The 14,542-nt window shown below is 43.1% G+C and overlaps 1 pseudogene; it reads left to right on the top strand.

The window, feature by feature from the left end:
* Positions 1 to 557: 557 nt before the first annotated feature.
* Positions 558 to 1,214, top strand: LOC129491788 (sigma intracellular receptor 2-like; annotated as a pseudogene).
* Positions 1,215 to 14,542: the final 13,328 nt, after the last annotated feature.

Genomic DNA, 14,542 nt, shown 5'->3' with positions numbered 1-14,542 from the left:
GTGTCATTTAATTAATTAGGAGGTTATTGATTGCTGTCATGCATGGAGTACTGCACAAGGGCCAGGTGAGAAAAAGGGGTGGAGGACCACAGGCACAGAGAGGAAGACAGGGGTGGGCCTGGGCCTGGACTGCAGCCTGGATAAAAACCAGGCTTCTGAAAACACTCTAGATTGCCAGTTAGGGGCAAAGCAGTTACTGTTTACCAGAGATGGTTAAGAAGTGAAAGAGATGTTCTTATTTATAGCCTGATTTAGAAAATTCACTGTCATTTTGAGATAAAAAGAGAGGCAGTGTGCTGTGATGGGAGGTTTTCCTGGCTAAAAATTCAGGGACAAGAACCCTCTAGTAACCTATGGTGCAGGCTAAAGAGATGCTTAACTTCTTGGGTTTTAGCATCCTCATCTCTAAAATTATAGAACTGGACTAAATGATCTCCAGGATTCCAACTCAAATATGAGGGGTTTTCAAAAACTTCATGAAAAATGTGTATTAAGAAAACACTATCTCTTCTCATATCAGCGGGTCCAGGCCTGACAAACAGACAATGCCACTGCATGGAGTGGCTGCCGGGTCTCTGCTTCCTCAGCCACACCTCCATCACCCTGTTCATGGACCTGCAGGCGGTGCTGCCGTGCGAGCTCTACCCAGTAGAGTTTAGAAACCTGCTGAAGTGGTATGCTAAGGAGTTCAAAGACACGCTGCTACAGGAGCCACCAGCCTGGTTTAAGTCCTTTCTGTTTTGCGAGCGTGGGTTTCAGGTGCCTTTCTTTCCCATTGCAACCTATGCCTTCCTCAAAGGAAGCTGCAAGTGGATTCGAACCCCTGCAAATCATCTACTCAGTTCACACCATGATGACTTTAATTCCATTATTCTCCACATTTCTGTTTGAGGATTTCTCCAAAGCCAGTGGTTTCAAAGGATAAAGACCTGAGACTGCATGAACGGTTAACCCCTGTATCTGTCTATGCCCCCTACTTATTCATCCCATTCATACTTTTAATTTTCATGTTGCAGAGCCCCCACTACAAATATGAGGAGAAAAGAAAAAAAAAATGAGAGAAACAACCACTGGCCCAGGATAGAGATGCCTGCAGGGCGGTTGTTTGTTGGACACAATACAAGGAACACTGCTCAGAACCCACGTCTTCAGCAGCATTTGAAACACTGGCAGCAATGCACAAGAGCAAGATGGTGTCAGAAACCACGTCAAATCCTCACCTGTTTTTTGTTTTATTTTTTTAAGACTGTCTCACTCTGTTGCCAAGGCTGAAGTAAAGGGCAGTTGCATGATCTCGGCCCACCGCAACCTCTGCGTCCTGGGCTCAAACGATCTTCCCTAGCCACCCAAGTAGCTAGGACTATAGGCGTACACCATCAAGCGTGGCTAATTTTTTGTTTTTGTTTTTGTTTTGTGGAGATGGGGTTCCACCATGTTGCCCAGGTTGGTCTCGAATGCCTAGCTCAAGTGATCCACCCACCTCAGTCTTCCTAAGTGCTGGGATTACAGACATGAGCCCCTGGGCCCAGCCCAAACCTTCACCTTCTAAGGGCACTGGGATGAACAGATTGACCAGCTTCAGAGTGGGTAAAGAGGTGTGGGCTGGGTTATAGGGAAGTGGTACCAAATACTTGACTATGTGCCTAAGTTCCACTGCAACATTACTAAAAGCAGGACCAAACCAGAAACTGCTAAAGAACTTGGCCTGCTTGACATGTTCATGAGTCACCTGACCCACAGCATATATGCTTATTATGACTAAACCCTCTATTCCTGATTCTCTAAATTATCGCCTATCAGCAAAATGAACACTGGGATGTTTTCAGCCATTTTAAAACGTCAAATTTTGCCTCTTTCATATTAATTCAAAACTATGTCATGTTTTCTTGTCCTCACCTCTAACCCAAGGAAAAAAGACAAAATACTATGAAAAGGAAGTTTAAACTTAGTTTTCCTTAAGGTTCAGCCCTACAGTGACTTTCAGTCAGAAATGGGTTAAACTGGAAAATGTTTTTGTTTCTGTTGTAAACAGATCATCCTAGGAGAAGGGTTTTTTTTGTTTGTTTGTTTGTTTTAAGTTACTTTGCTGGCCGGGCACAGTGGCTCACGCCTCTAATCCCAGCACTCTAGGAGGTCAAGGTGGGTGGATCACCTGAGGTCAGGAGTTCAAGACTAGTCTGACCAACGTGGTGAAACCCCCGTCTCTACTAAAAAATACAAAAATTAGCCGGGCATGGTGGGAGGTGCCTGTAATCCCAGCTACTCGGGAGGCTGAAGCAGGAGAATCACTTGAACCCAGAAGGCAGAGGTTGCAGTGAACCGAGATCACACCATTGCACTCCAGCCTGGGTGACACAGCAAGACTCCATCTCAAGAAGAAAGAAAGAAAAAAAAAGTTGCTTTGTTTATTCTATTTCTAAATCTTAGTCTTCCTCATTTGTAGAGGCTACCTGACATAAGCATCTCAAGCCGGATCTGCAAGTGTGCTCCCTAGTGGCTAACTTCATCCTTATAATATAGTTCAATCATTCCCATCTTGTTCTCAGAAGAAGGGAAGGTGGGAGCAGCCAGGCATAACATAGCCACCGTGTGCATATAGGGTCTCTTCACGTTGGTACTTGGCATTCCATCAGCTTTCTCTAAGTTTGTACTCAAGTCCAACCTTAAGATGATGTTAGACAATAGGTCCCAGTCAGTTTCCTCTATTTTCACCCATTTTGCTCACAAGCCATATTGGTCTGACTCACGTGTCTGATCCAAATAAAGGCAGCTGCTGACCACTTAAAACAACAACAACAACAACACAACAAAACACTATGCATGGATTTAAAAAAATTTTTGGCACCCAAACTCATACTAACTTGTTATAATGTGTCTGAACGGGATCTAGTTTGAGGCACCAAGGAAGAGAAAATATCAGTTTGAAATAACCTCTATCAAAGCAACATGAATTTTGCTAAAATTGAAGAAAGAAGAAACCTCAAATTTATGGTGAAGCTTGGGTAAAAGAATGGTGCAATCACTGATGCTTTATGAAAAGTTTCTGGGGGCAAATCTCAAAAGAAATCAGCAGTTTACAAATGAGTAACTCATTTTAAGAAGAGATGATGTTGAAAATGAAGCCCGCAGCAATAGACCATCCTCAGCTATTTGCGAGGAAAAAATTCATCTTATTCATGCCCTAATTAAAGAAGACCAATAATTAACAGCGCAAACAATAGCCAACACCATAGATGCCTCAGTTTGTTCAGCTTACACAATTCTGACTGGAAAATTAAGGTTGAACAAGCTTTCCACTTGATGAATGCCAACGTCATTGTGCCCAGGTCAGTTGCCAAGAAGAGCAGAGCTTTCAATGGAAATGTTAAACAAGTGGGATCATGACCGTGAAGCATTTCTTCAAAGAATTGTCACAGGGGATAAAACATGGCTGTACCAGTACCATGCTGAAAAGAAAGCACAGTCAAAGCAATGGCTACCAAGAGGTGGAATGGTCCAGTCAAAGCAAAAGTGGACCAGTTTCTTGGGATACTCAGGCACTTTGATCACTGACTTTCTGGAGGGCCAAAGAATAACAACGTCTGCTTAGAAATAGAGTGCTTTGAAAAAGTTAGCCAAAGCTTTCACAGAAAACCCTCTGGGAAGCTCTACCAGAGAGTCCTTCTCCGCCGTAACAATGCTTCTGCTGATTCCTTTCATCAAATAAAGGCAATTTTGTGAGAGCTTTCATGGGAAATCATTAGTCATCTTCCTTATAGTCCTGATTTGGCTCTTTCTGACTTCATTTTGTTTCCTAAAATTAGAAGAAGTATGTAAAGCATACCGGGTTTTCTTAATAATGTAAAATAATTACATTATTAATAATCATTACATTGTTAATAATAATTAATAATGTAAAAGACTACTGACATGATTAAATTCCCAGAAGCCTCCATTCTCTAGGAATGGGCTAAATAGCTGATATCATCACTTACAAAAAAAACTGTCTTGAACTTGATAGAGGCTGTGTTGAAAAATTGTTTATATCTTCAGTTTTATCTTTTAATTCCACTTTTCCACAAAATTTTTGAAGTTCCCTCATATTCTATTTTACTCTGAATTGCTCACAAGGGAATGGGATAAGGCAAAAAATAAAAAAATCCCATTTTGTCTATGGCTTTCTCTGGCTGAGTTCCTCAAAGATGGAACATAGATAAATACTGGCATGAGTTCAACCATAACAATTATAGAGAAAAGAATAAAGTTGAACTCAAAATAGGCATCAGGGGGATGTACTGACATTGGCAAACCTTAAGTTGTGTGTTCTACAGTTTGGGGGCCCATCTTTTTCTTGAGCTGGTGAGCATCTCTGGTTATGGAAATCCAATTTGGGGCTTCCTGATCCTAGTGACATTAAACATTCCCATACCAAGAACACTAGGTTATGCCAGAGAGCTCTCATCCTGGTCGGTGAGGCATTGTACAGAATGACTTCAGGGACTTCAAGTTGAAAGATGAAACAACTTGGTATTTAAGATAAATGGGATTGGGTCTGAATCTTGGCTTTGCAACTTATTAGCTGTACAATTTTGAGCAAGTTGGTGTCTGTGAGCTTAATGGTACTAATGCATATCTGCGTGGGTTACTATAAGGATTTAAAAGAATGATGTATGTAAAAGTACAGTGTCTGGAAGAGAGTAGATTCAGTAAAATATTGCCTTTCCTTCTCCTTCCGTGCAAAACTGTAGAAAACAGGATATCCACCTGGTGAATGATGCCAGTCAGCAGATAACAGTACACTGATGGATAACCTCATGCTACTTGTAAGGCCTCAATCAGCAGCATTAAGGACTAAAATAAACCTACTTGGTTTTAACAGCAATTAATGCATGGTTCATATTTGGCATCAGATTCAGAAGACTTGAAGTGAACAACACTTTTCAAGAAAAAAACAACCTGAGGTTTTGGTGGACCGCAAGCTCAGCATGGGCCAACAGTGTGATAAGCTGCTCAAAAAAGTTACTGGAACTTTTACTAATGAATAGTAACTTATGGATCAAGGGAATGTGAGTGTATCATTGATTTCTGGTAGATTGTAGCCAATTCTGGCTGTCACACACATTTAGGTACCACACTGATAAAACTGAAGTTTCCTAAGAGGATAACATCACAGAGAGAGTTCAGCACATCATAGGTGTTGAAAAATAGTTATCGGATCCAAAAATACTGAGATTGGAGTACCATAAAATCCATGCCGTTTGCTAGTTCATATATAGCCTTTGTGCAAAAAAAGAGAAAAGCCGCTCTCCACAAGCGGGGGAAGCCCCATACGTGGTTTCCCACTCACACTACTCTGCACAGCCATATTCCCTTGTTCAATGCACAACTTACACAATTGTATGTGGCAACCCTGATAATAGCAAGACTTGAATTCTTGATGAGCTGCCTTGTGGAAGATGGTGTAGATTTTTTCTGTGTATCCATGCAGAGCAGAACCTGGGCGACTGGTGGGAAGGAGTTATAGAGAGACGGTGTTAAGCTTAAGAGAATTCCCTAATGATGATAGGCTAATGACCGTTGTAACTCTAGTGGAGGCCTGAACAAATCAAAAGAAAGAGTATGTTGCTCTGAAGAAAATTAGTCACAGATAAAGCAGATCCCTTAAATCCAGCAGTGGCACTGCCAGTCCCGCGAATGGGACAGAAGATTCTAGGCCAACAGAGTATCCCATCCCAATGGCAAGGCCATCCTAACGTGGAAATGGGTGCCAGGAGCTGAGGTCAATGAATTCTGTATTCCCCGAGGCATTGGCCTGATTAAGCTTAACATGTGAAAGTGATCAGATTGCGGTCGCCTGACCACTGAATGGGCCATCCTGTTGATGAACTTCTCTCTTCTGGTTCTAAGCTCTCAAGACACTTTTATTTTGATTTGACTCCACATGCAGGTTTACTAACAGGTGTAGTTTCTGGAACAACTATATTTCTGACTGTAAACGAATACAATTTCAGTCTCATTGTAATTTGGTGTCCCCTGAAACGTGACTGTTCATACTACTGTAAGTCAATCATTTAGGATTCTGGTTATAAACATCAGCTTATTGGATGCAATTGCTTTTCAAACGAGGGTGATGTGAAAGCCTATGGCATATTAGAAAGAATCCTTCTTCCTCGGCTCACACCTGACTCACTCACCCTGTGATGGGAAACAGGCAACCCATGCTGGTTCAGGAGCACAGGGATGAGGACAGCATCTGTGCACGCTGGGTGAAGGGACTGCATCTGAAAGGCCTTGTCTTCCAAAGCTGGCTGCTTTTTTTTCCTCTTTGCAATCTTCTGTTGTTACCCTGAGAACCCCTAACAAGTCAGTAATGGGATCCTTCATTGACTACAGTTAAGGCCTCTGTTAAGGCATCCTCTCTTGACTTAAATATTCATTCAATTCCTCTTTTCTTTTTCTTCACAATGAATTTCAGTTCTACTCTCAGACACATGCCCAGGCACTTTATCCTTCAATCAGTGCTTATTAGGTCACATTGGAGAAAGAGAAAGTGTCCAGCCCTGTAGGCCTCCTGAGTTCCAGGTAGAAGGTGACTCTTCCCCACTATTCTCCAAAACACAACTGAGTCTACATAGCAGCCCCAAGAAGATTCCACTTCAACCCCTCGGAGAAACGCTGCAAAGACTCAGCCAATACGTGAATCCCAGTGGTAAATGCTAGGGGCTTATGGATTTCCTGGATAAACCTGCTTCCAGTTTCATCACTGTGTTTACTTCCCAGCAGCCTATGAGCAGCAGGGGTAGGCAAAGAGTGCAGTCACAAATAAGAGTCAGAAAGAGCAGGATGCAGTCTTGAACTGGAAAGGAGGGCTTCTCACATCCTGTGGCTTCAGGATTGAACAGAAGAACCCAGCCAGTGGTACTTACAAAAGATTTATTCATGATAAAATATCAGTGCCTATACTGTGAAGATGCTAAACCTTTACAAGGAAGAAAATACTTGCCATCTGAGCTAAAATAGAAAAATACCCTGTCTGAGGTGGTGGCAGGGAATGATCATGGTTCTGGACTCCGCCGATAAGAGCTGAGGCAGTTTCAGTCATGTGTGAGTCCTTGACTCTGGAAAATCACAAGTGCCCTTGGGCTATGGAATGCTGGCCCTAGGCTCCAGAACAGTTTGTGGCTACGGAACTGGCGAAGGAGGTGCCAGGAGGAGACCTTTCATGTGCGTCCACCAAAGCAGGTAAGATTCTGGTGCAAGTCACTCGGGGTCATTGCAGCTACTCTTGCAGTAAGATCCCAAAGAGTGTTCTGGCAAGAGCACAATGCCTGTCTAGGTGAGGACCAATGGCCTGTCCTCAGAAACCAGCAGAAAAAGACACTTGGAGCAAGGCACTTTTCAGAGCCTCTCCTACTTGGATGACCACAGCTCAATGAGGAGGTAAACATAATAAGATAACTAGCCAGGAAAGAGAGTTCCAGGGGCTCAGTAGCCTCTTCGCACCAGTGCATTTCTGTGAATTCTGGATTTAAAATATTTCTTAAACAGTTGATTGTCAGGAAATGAAGGGAATTCCTTGGAGGCCGGAGGTTGAAAAGAAAGCATGAAGGTATTTGTGCCCTGGCGTTGGCCTTTCCTCCTGCAGATCCCTGCTGTCTCAGAGCATCTATTTTATTTTTTATTTCTATTTATCATTTTTTTTGAGACAAGACTCTCACTCTGTTGCCCAGGCTGGAGTGTAGTGGCATGACCTCAGCTCACTGCAACCTCCACCTCCTGGGTTCAAGCGATTCTCCCACCTCAGCCTCCCAAATAGCTGGGATTACAGGCATGCGCCACAACACCTGACTGATTTTTGTATTCTTAGTAGAGACAGGGTTTCACCAAGTTGCCCAGGCTGGTCTCGAACTCCCGATCTCAGGTGATCTGCCCACCTGGGCCTCCCAAAGTGCCAGGATTACAGGTGTGAGCCATGGTGCCCATCCTCAGAGCATCTATTTTAATAGGCACTGGAGCACCAGGGGACAGGAGACGAAGCCTAGGGCCTGGGCATGGTGGGAGATTCAATAGGTGACCCCTCATAAACCCAGGACCCTCAAAAAGACACCCAATCAGCAGGAGTGTCAGGTATCTATTGCCACAGCACTACTGTGTGGGAAACAACCACAGCTCCTCAGTGACATGCAAGACTAGCTGCTCCTTACTCACACATCTAGCCAGGCAGCCAGGTAGTTCTGCTGATCATGGCTGGGCTCACCTGCACCTGTGCAGGTCATCTGGCTATCCACTTGAACACTGATGGATGGAATGATGCGATGACTCTGTTCAGTTCCATGTTTCTTTCAGCCTCTGCCTGAAACTGGGGCAGGTCCCTCTCAGGGCAGTGGCAGAGGGCAAGAACAGCAAGCGGAGATGCCCTTGCTCTTCTTCAAGTCTCTGTTTGTACCATAGCGAGAGACATTCTATTGCTTAAAGAAAGTCACATGGCTGGGATGAACATCAGACGGGGAGGTCACTACAAAGTTTCAGGGCGTAGAGTATGTATATGGAAAGGTGTGAGGGGTTGATGAGCACCCCTCAAAATTCATGTCCACCTACAACCTCAGACCGCAACCTTATGTGGAAGCAGGATCTTTGCAGATATAATTAGTGAGGGATTGCAAGGTGAAATTATCCCAGATTTGGGGGAGGGAGAGGCTAAAGCCAATGACTGAGAAGAGGATTCAGAGAGACACATAGGGAAAAAAATGAGGCAGAGGTAAGAGTGATGAAGTCACAAGCCTAAGGATGCCGAGAGCCACCAGGAGAGGCATCCACTAGAAGAGGCAAGGAAGGGTTCTCCCCTGAGTCTGTGGAGGGAGCGCAGCTCTCCCAGTGCCTCGATTCAGAGTACCAGCCCCCAGAACTGTAAGAAAACACATTTCTGTTGTTTTCACCCACCAGCTTTGTGATAATTTGTTGCCGCAGTTCCAGGAAAACTAATTCAGTAAGGATGAAGAACTGGGGCCCTGAATACAATCAATTGGCCACAGAGGGTAAACTTCAAAAACTAAGTAGAAACAATGGTTGGGATCAGGGGCTTTCCTGGCCTTGTACTTGGCTAGAACAAAAAATAAAATTTCCTCAGAGAATTTTTAACTACCAACTTGTCCTCCTACGAGTTAAGGGCTGAAATTCATGCAAACTCTGTTCACTATAACCCCCTCCACCCCCACCAAAGAAACCCCACAAAATCCAAACTCACAGTTTAATTAAGTGGCCACAAATTAGAAACACCCCAGATGCCTCCCAGAAGCAAAGGAAAATTGTCTCTAGAGGGATGTATGTTAGACACAGGCCACAAAGAATCGCTATATGTAAGTTCTAAAGAACATACTTTCCCAACAGAAAAACACTCATTTTGCAAGACAACAAGAATCAGCAGAAACATTCCAACTGCAGAGTCAGACAAGAACATAGTTATAAGAAAAAGAAATATACAATTTAAATTGTGTTATGAACTGAATGTGTCCCCCAAAATTCATATCTTGAAGCCAGATCCACTAGTCCTTCAGAATATGACTGCATTTGGAGTCATATTAAAATATGACTGTATTTGTTTTTGTTGTTGCTTTTTGAGACAGAGTTTTGCTCTTGTCACCCAGGCTGGAATGCAATGGCGCAACCTCGGCTCACTACAACTTCCACCTCCCAGGTTCAAGTGATTGTCCTGCCTCAGCCTCCTGAATAGCTGGGATTACAGATGCCTGCCACCATGCCCAGCTAATTTTTGTATTTTTCGTAGAGATGGGGTTTCGCCACGTTGGGCAGGCTGGTCTCAAACTGTTGACCTCAGGTAATCCGCCCACCTCGGCTTCCCAAAGTGCTGGGATTACAGGCGTGAGCTACCACACCTGGCCAAAATATGACTGTATTTGGAGTCATCTTTAAAGAGATGATAAATGTAAAATGAGGCTGTTATGGTGGAATGTAATCCAATCTGACTGGTGTCTCTATAAGAATAGGAAATGTAGACTCACACAGACCCAGGGGATGCATGTGCACCAAGGAAAGACTGTGTGAGGACACAGAGAGCAGAAGACAATCTGCAAGCTGAGGAGAGAACTCAGGAGAAACCAACCCTGCCTCCACCTTGATCTTGAACTTCCAGCCTCCAGAACTCTGAGAAAATAAATGTCTAATATTTAAGTCCATAGTCTGTTGTATTTTGCTATGGCAGCTCTGGGAAACCAGTAACAACATGTTTAAACAAATAAAAGTGGGGTTTGTAGGTGTGACTTATTAAGCAAGATATTATTAAAATCAACCCCTCATTTTTACTAGAAGAACCAAAAAATTCTGAAAATTAAAACCATCCTAATTAGAAACAAAATAAATAGCAGATTCCACTTAATCATAAACCTGGAGCTAGATCTAAAGAATACCAGAATATAGCACAGAGAGACAGAGAGACAAAAAATAGAAAAGGCTTCGTGACATGAAGGTAGAATGAGGAAGTCTAACATGCATATGGTGAGAGTCATAGGGGAAGAGATAAGAAAGAATGAAGGATCTATAATTAATCATCCCTGGTTGAGAGGGTGGCCCATCTCTCCTGGATGTTGCTAGAGTAGGCACGACACAGGTGGCAATGTTTGATATAGACCTGCCTCGTGACAAAGAAAGGACAGTAATGGAAGCAGAGGAAAAATATACCTAAAGATACAGAGGCTTGAGAAAGCAGAATATCTCCCGGATGCGAGGAGTCATGACAGTACTGTAGAGTGTGTGGGCATGTGGCACCTCTGTGGCCATCTGGGGACCAGGGATTTGGAGGCAGGCAGTGGCAAGTGGTCAGATGGAAGGGCTTTTCCTACCAACTATGAGACTCAGGCTGTGTCCTGTAAGTGATGGGAAGTCAATGGACACCTCTAAGCAAGGAAGTGACATGATCGGCTTTACATCTAGGAAGATAAAGCACTTAGAACAAACTCAGTAAGTGCTTGTGGTTTGATCAATGTAGGCTGCTGATTACTGATCCCTTTGTGCTTGGAAGACTGTGGCTAGGATAAGCATAAGGCCTTTTTGATCCATCTTCTTCTGCAGAGGGGATTCCTGAGGGAGTCTCTGCCTTTGAGCACACTGGGGTTCAGGCTGGCAAATTAAAAACGATGACCTCAGGTGCTCTGGGTCTGCAAGGCACCTCTGTAAGTCGTTGCTCAATTCTTCCCAAGCTTTCCTTCCAAGACAGAAGCTTGGACTAGAGAAGCTCTGTTTCTCCCACCTAATGCCAGGCTCTGCCTGACTTGACTTTAGGACCACACTGTCCAATTCCAGGCCAGGCACAAAATGGCTCTCAGAATCCCTTATTCTCATTTTTCCAGGCAATTTTGGTCTCTTCTGGTTTGGTAATTTCCTCTCCTATTACTTGGCCTTTTGTTGGTGGAGTTGGTAGGTGGACAGAACTAATATTTACTGAGTATGTGCAACTTGCTAGAGCCGTCAGAATTCTCCAAAGTGCATCATCCCAACTGCTCACCTGGCAGCCTCAGAGCGTTCACATTATTATTCTCATTTTATGAAAAATGTGGAGCTATTTGCTTACATTCCCGGCTGTAGGAAAGAGTGAGTCTGGGATTCCAACCCAAGTGAGCCAGTCTCAATTGCTCCCCACTGCTACAGGCACCTTTCTGTGCTCATCTCTTCAGCAGTACCTAAAAAGCCAGTTACCACTGGCAAAATCGCACGCTGTGGGCAAGCTTCATTCCTCGCAAGCTGCCTTCTTCCATCTTTCTGTCTGGTTAAAAGTGGATCCATGTCACCATCTCTCCCACATGTAGACACATTTGTGATGGATGCATCTTATCTTTTACTTTTTAATGACTAGCATTTATAATTTACTTCTATAACTGATCTTTGTTGCTTATTAAATGACACATCACTATTTTGGGGGACCTGGTAGCTGACACAAGCAAACAGCCCTGTGTGTGAGATCAGGACACTGCTGTGTTCTGCCCAGTTAAGCACATGTGTGGCCTCAACTGATTCCAAATCCAGCCCCAGATGTTCATTCGCTGGAGAGCAGTTTTCTGTAACTGTTCTTGCACCAAGGCTGCATTATTTGACTCTGGTATTTTTCCAAGTGAATAATTTGGACATCTTCTAGGTGCAATGTCTGGCTGAAATTATCTCCAGATATAGACTCCAAAACAGAGAGTCCTTCTCTAAAAATGAGCTGACAACAGGTGCCCACTTCTGTTGTGTCGTGTCTGAGAAAAGCATTTGTGTGAATACCATAGACCTTCCAAATCTGAGCCTCTGGGAGCAGTAGTCACCAATCAAGATGTGAACCCAATCCCTGGTCGTTCTTATTTAACCAGCCTAATGTTTAGGAAACACTTGGCAAGAGAAACAAAAGACAAAAGAAGAAAAAGGATGGAGGAAGGGAGGGTACAAACATATAGTTAATAGAAGAAATAAGTCCTAGTGTTCGACAGCACAGTAGGGTGACGATAGTTAATAATAATTTATTGTGTATTTCAAAATCACTAGAAGAGAGGATTTGAAATGTTCTAACACAAAGAAATAACAAATGTTTGAGGTAATGAGCATCTTACTTACCCTGATGTGATCCTTACACATTGCATGCATATTTCAAAATATCATATGTACCTCGTAACATACGATTATTATGCATTAGTAAATAATAATGCAATTTTTTTTAAATCAAATTTTTTTAAAAAACTGAAAAGAAGGAAGAATGGAAGGAGGGAAAGAAGGAGGGGAGGTTGGCAGGGAGAAAGAGGAACTCAGTTCAAGCCATCAGATCATCCCAAGCCTTGCTTGAGAAAATACATAATTCACCTCTTCTCTAGCCTCAGCACAGCAAAGAACAAGGAGTGGGAACACCATAAATATTTTTTGACTGACAGGATAGGTCTTGACAAGAGAAGATTAGTTCATGTGGGGTTCAGCCTAGGGCTGGAAGGGGCCCTAGAGGAATGTGGCTCTCAAGGGGTTGATGCCTTCCCAGGGGTAAGTTTGGGAATCTGAGGAGGCGTTATCATTTATCATAATGATGGGGGGGCGGTGATTACCAGCATTTAAGGTAGGATGGAAGGCTAGAAACTCTGCAACATGTGGGGAAGTCTTCTCAAGGTGGAATTGTTCTGCACCCCACATGATATCTGAATGTTCTGTAGGTGAAAACCCTGCTTATAATTACCCAGGCCCAGAACTTAACTTCATTGCATGATACAAAACCATAATATGTTTTAAAATATGGTTTTAATATAGACTGTATTTTCCAGAAATGACTTCCTTGTAAATCAAGGAAAGAATGTGTTGCTCAGAAATTTACCAGGAGTTGTTTACCGTTTGGGAAAAGCATGTCATTGATAAGTGTGGTCTGTGCTATTTGAATCAATACAACCCATCTAGAACCGTCCACATTTTTTTCTCTTTCACTGTGACCTGAGATATAGTGACAACCTTTAAGTTCTACCTTATGGTACTTTCTACTATAAATATGCTGATCACGTATATATTGAAAACCTTACATTATTATAATCACTTTTTCCTCATTCTTCCTTTATATCACTCATAGTACATTATACTTTGCAAATTATAAGTATAGACAGGTTGTTTTGTTTTTGAATTTCAGTTTGGAATAATTATGGGGCATTGCAAAATATTTGCTATGATATGGTAAAAAGCCACTGATCAATACTCTCATATTCATCTTACATAATCTGAAGTCCAAAAAGGTAGAGACTTATTCAAGGTCAAGAAGTGAGAGGGCTAGAACAGAGAGGGTTAGAAGCCAAGCCTCCTCACTGCTGATTCAGTGGACTTGTCACAATGTCTCACCTCTCAAAGTGACCAAGAACACCTTTCCCATAGCTAGAACCCTCCTTGTGCCATGCTTCTGAGCAATGTCTGCCAAGGCAGGCACAGCACTGCATGAGACTTCTTCACCTTCTTCTAACTCATATCTTCTCTGATGGGGTTTGGCTTTGTCCCCACCCAAATCTCGTCTTGTAGTTCCCATAATCGCCACGTGTCATGGGGGGGCGGGACAGGTAGAGATCATTGAATCATGGGGGCAGTTTTCCACATCCTGTTCTCGTGACAGTTCTCATAAGATCTGATGGTTTTATAAGGGGCTTTCCCCTTCACTAGGCACTCATACTCTCTCCTGCCATCCTGTGAAGAGGTGCTTTCTGCCATGACTGTAAGTTTCCTGAGGCCTCCCCAGCCATGTGGAACTGTGAGTCAATTAAACCTCTCTCCTTTACTACTCAGTCTTGGGTATTTCTTCATAGCAGCATGAAAACAGACTAATACAGTAAATTGGTATCACAGAGAGTGGGGTGCTCCTATAAAGATACCTGAAAATGTGGAAGTGACTTTGGAACTTGGTAAGAGGCAGAGGTTGGAGCAGTTTGGAGGGCTCAGAAAAAGACAGAAAGATGTGAGAAACTTTGGAACTTCTAGAGACTTGTTGAATGGCTTCAACCAAAATGCTCACAGTGATATGAACAGTGAAGTCCAGGCTGGTGTAGTCTCAGATGGAGATGGGGAA

This window comes from Symphalangus syndactylus, chromosome 10 (genome assembly GCF_028878055.3).
Source record: "Symphalangus syndactylus isolate Jambi chromosome 10, NHGRI_mSymSyn1-v2.1_pri, whole genome shotgun sequence".
NCBI lineage: Eukaryota > Metazoa > Chordata > Mammalia > Primates > Hylobatidae > Symphalangus > Symphalangus syndactylus.
The sequence above is the reverse complement of the archived record's forward strand: the minus strand, read 5'-3'. Positions and strand labels throughout refer to the sequence as shown.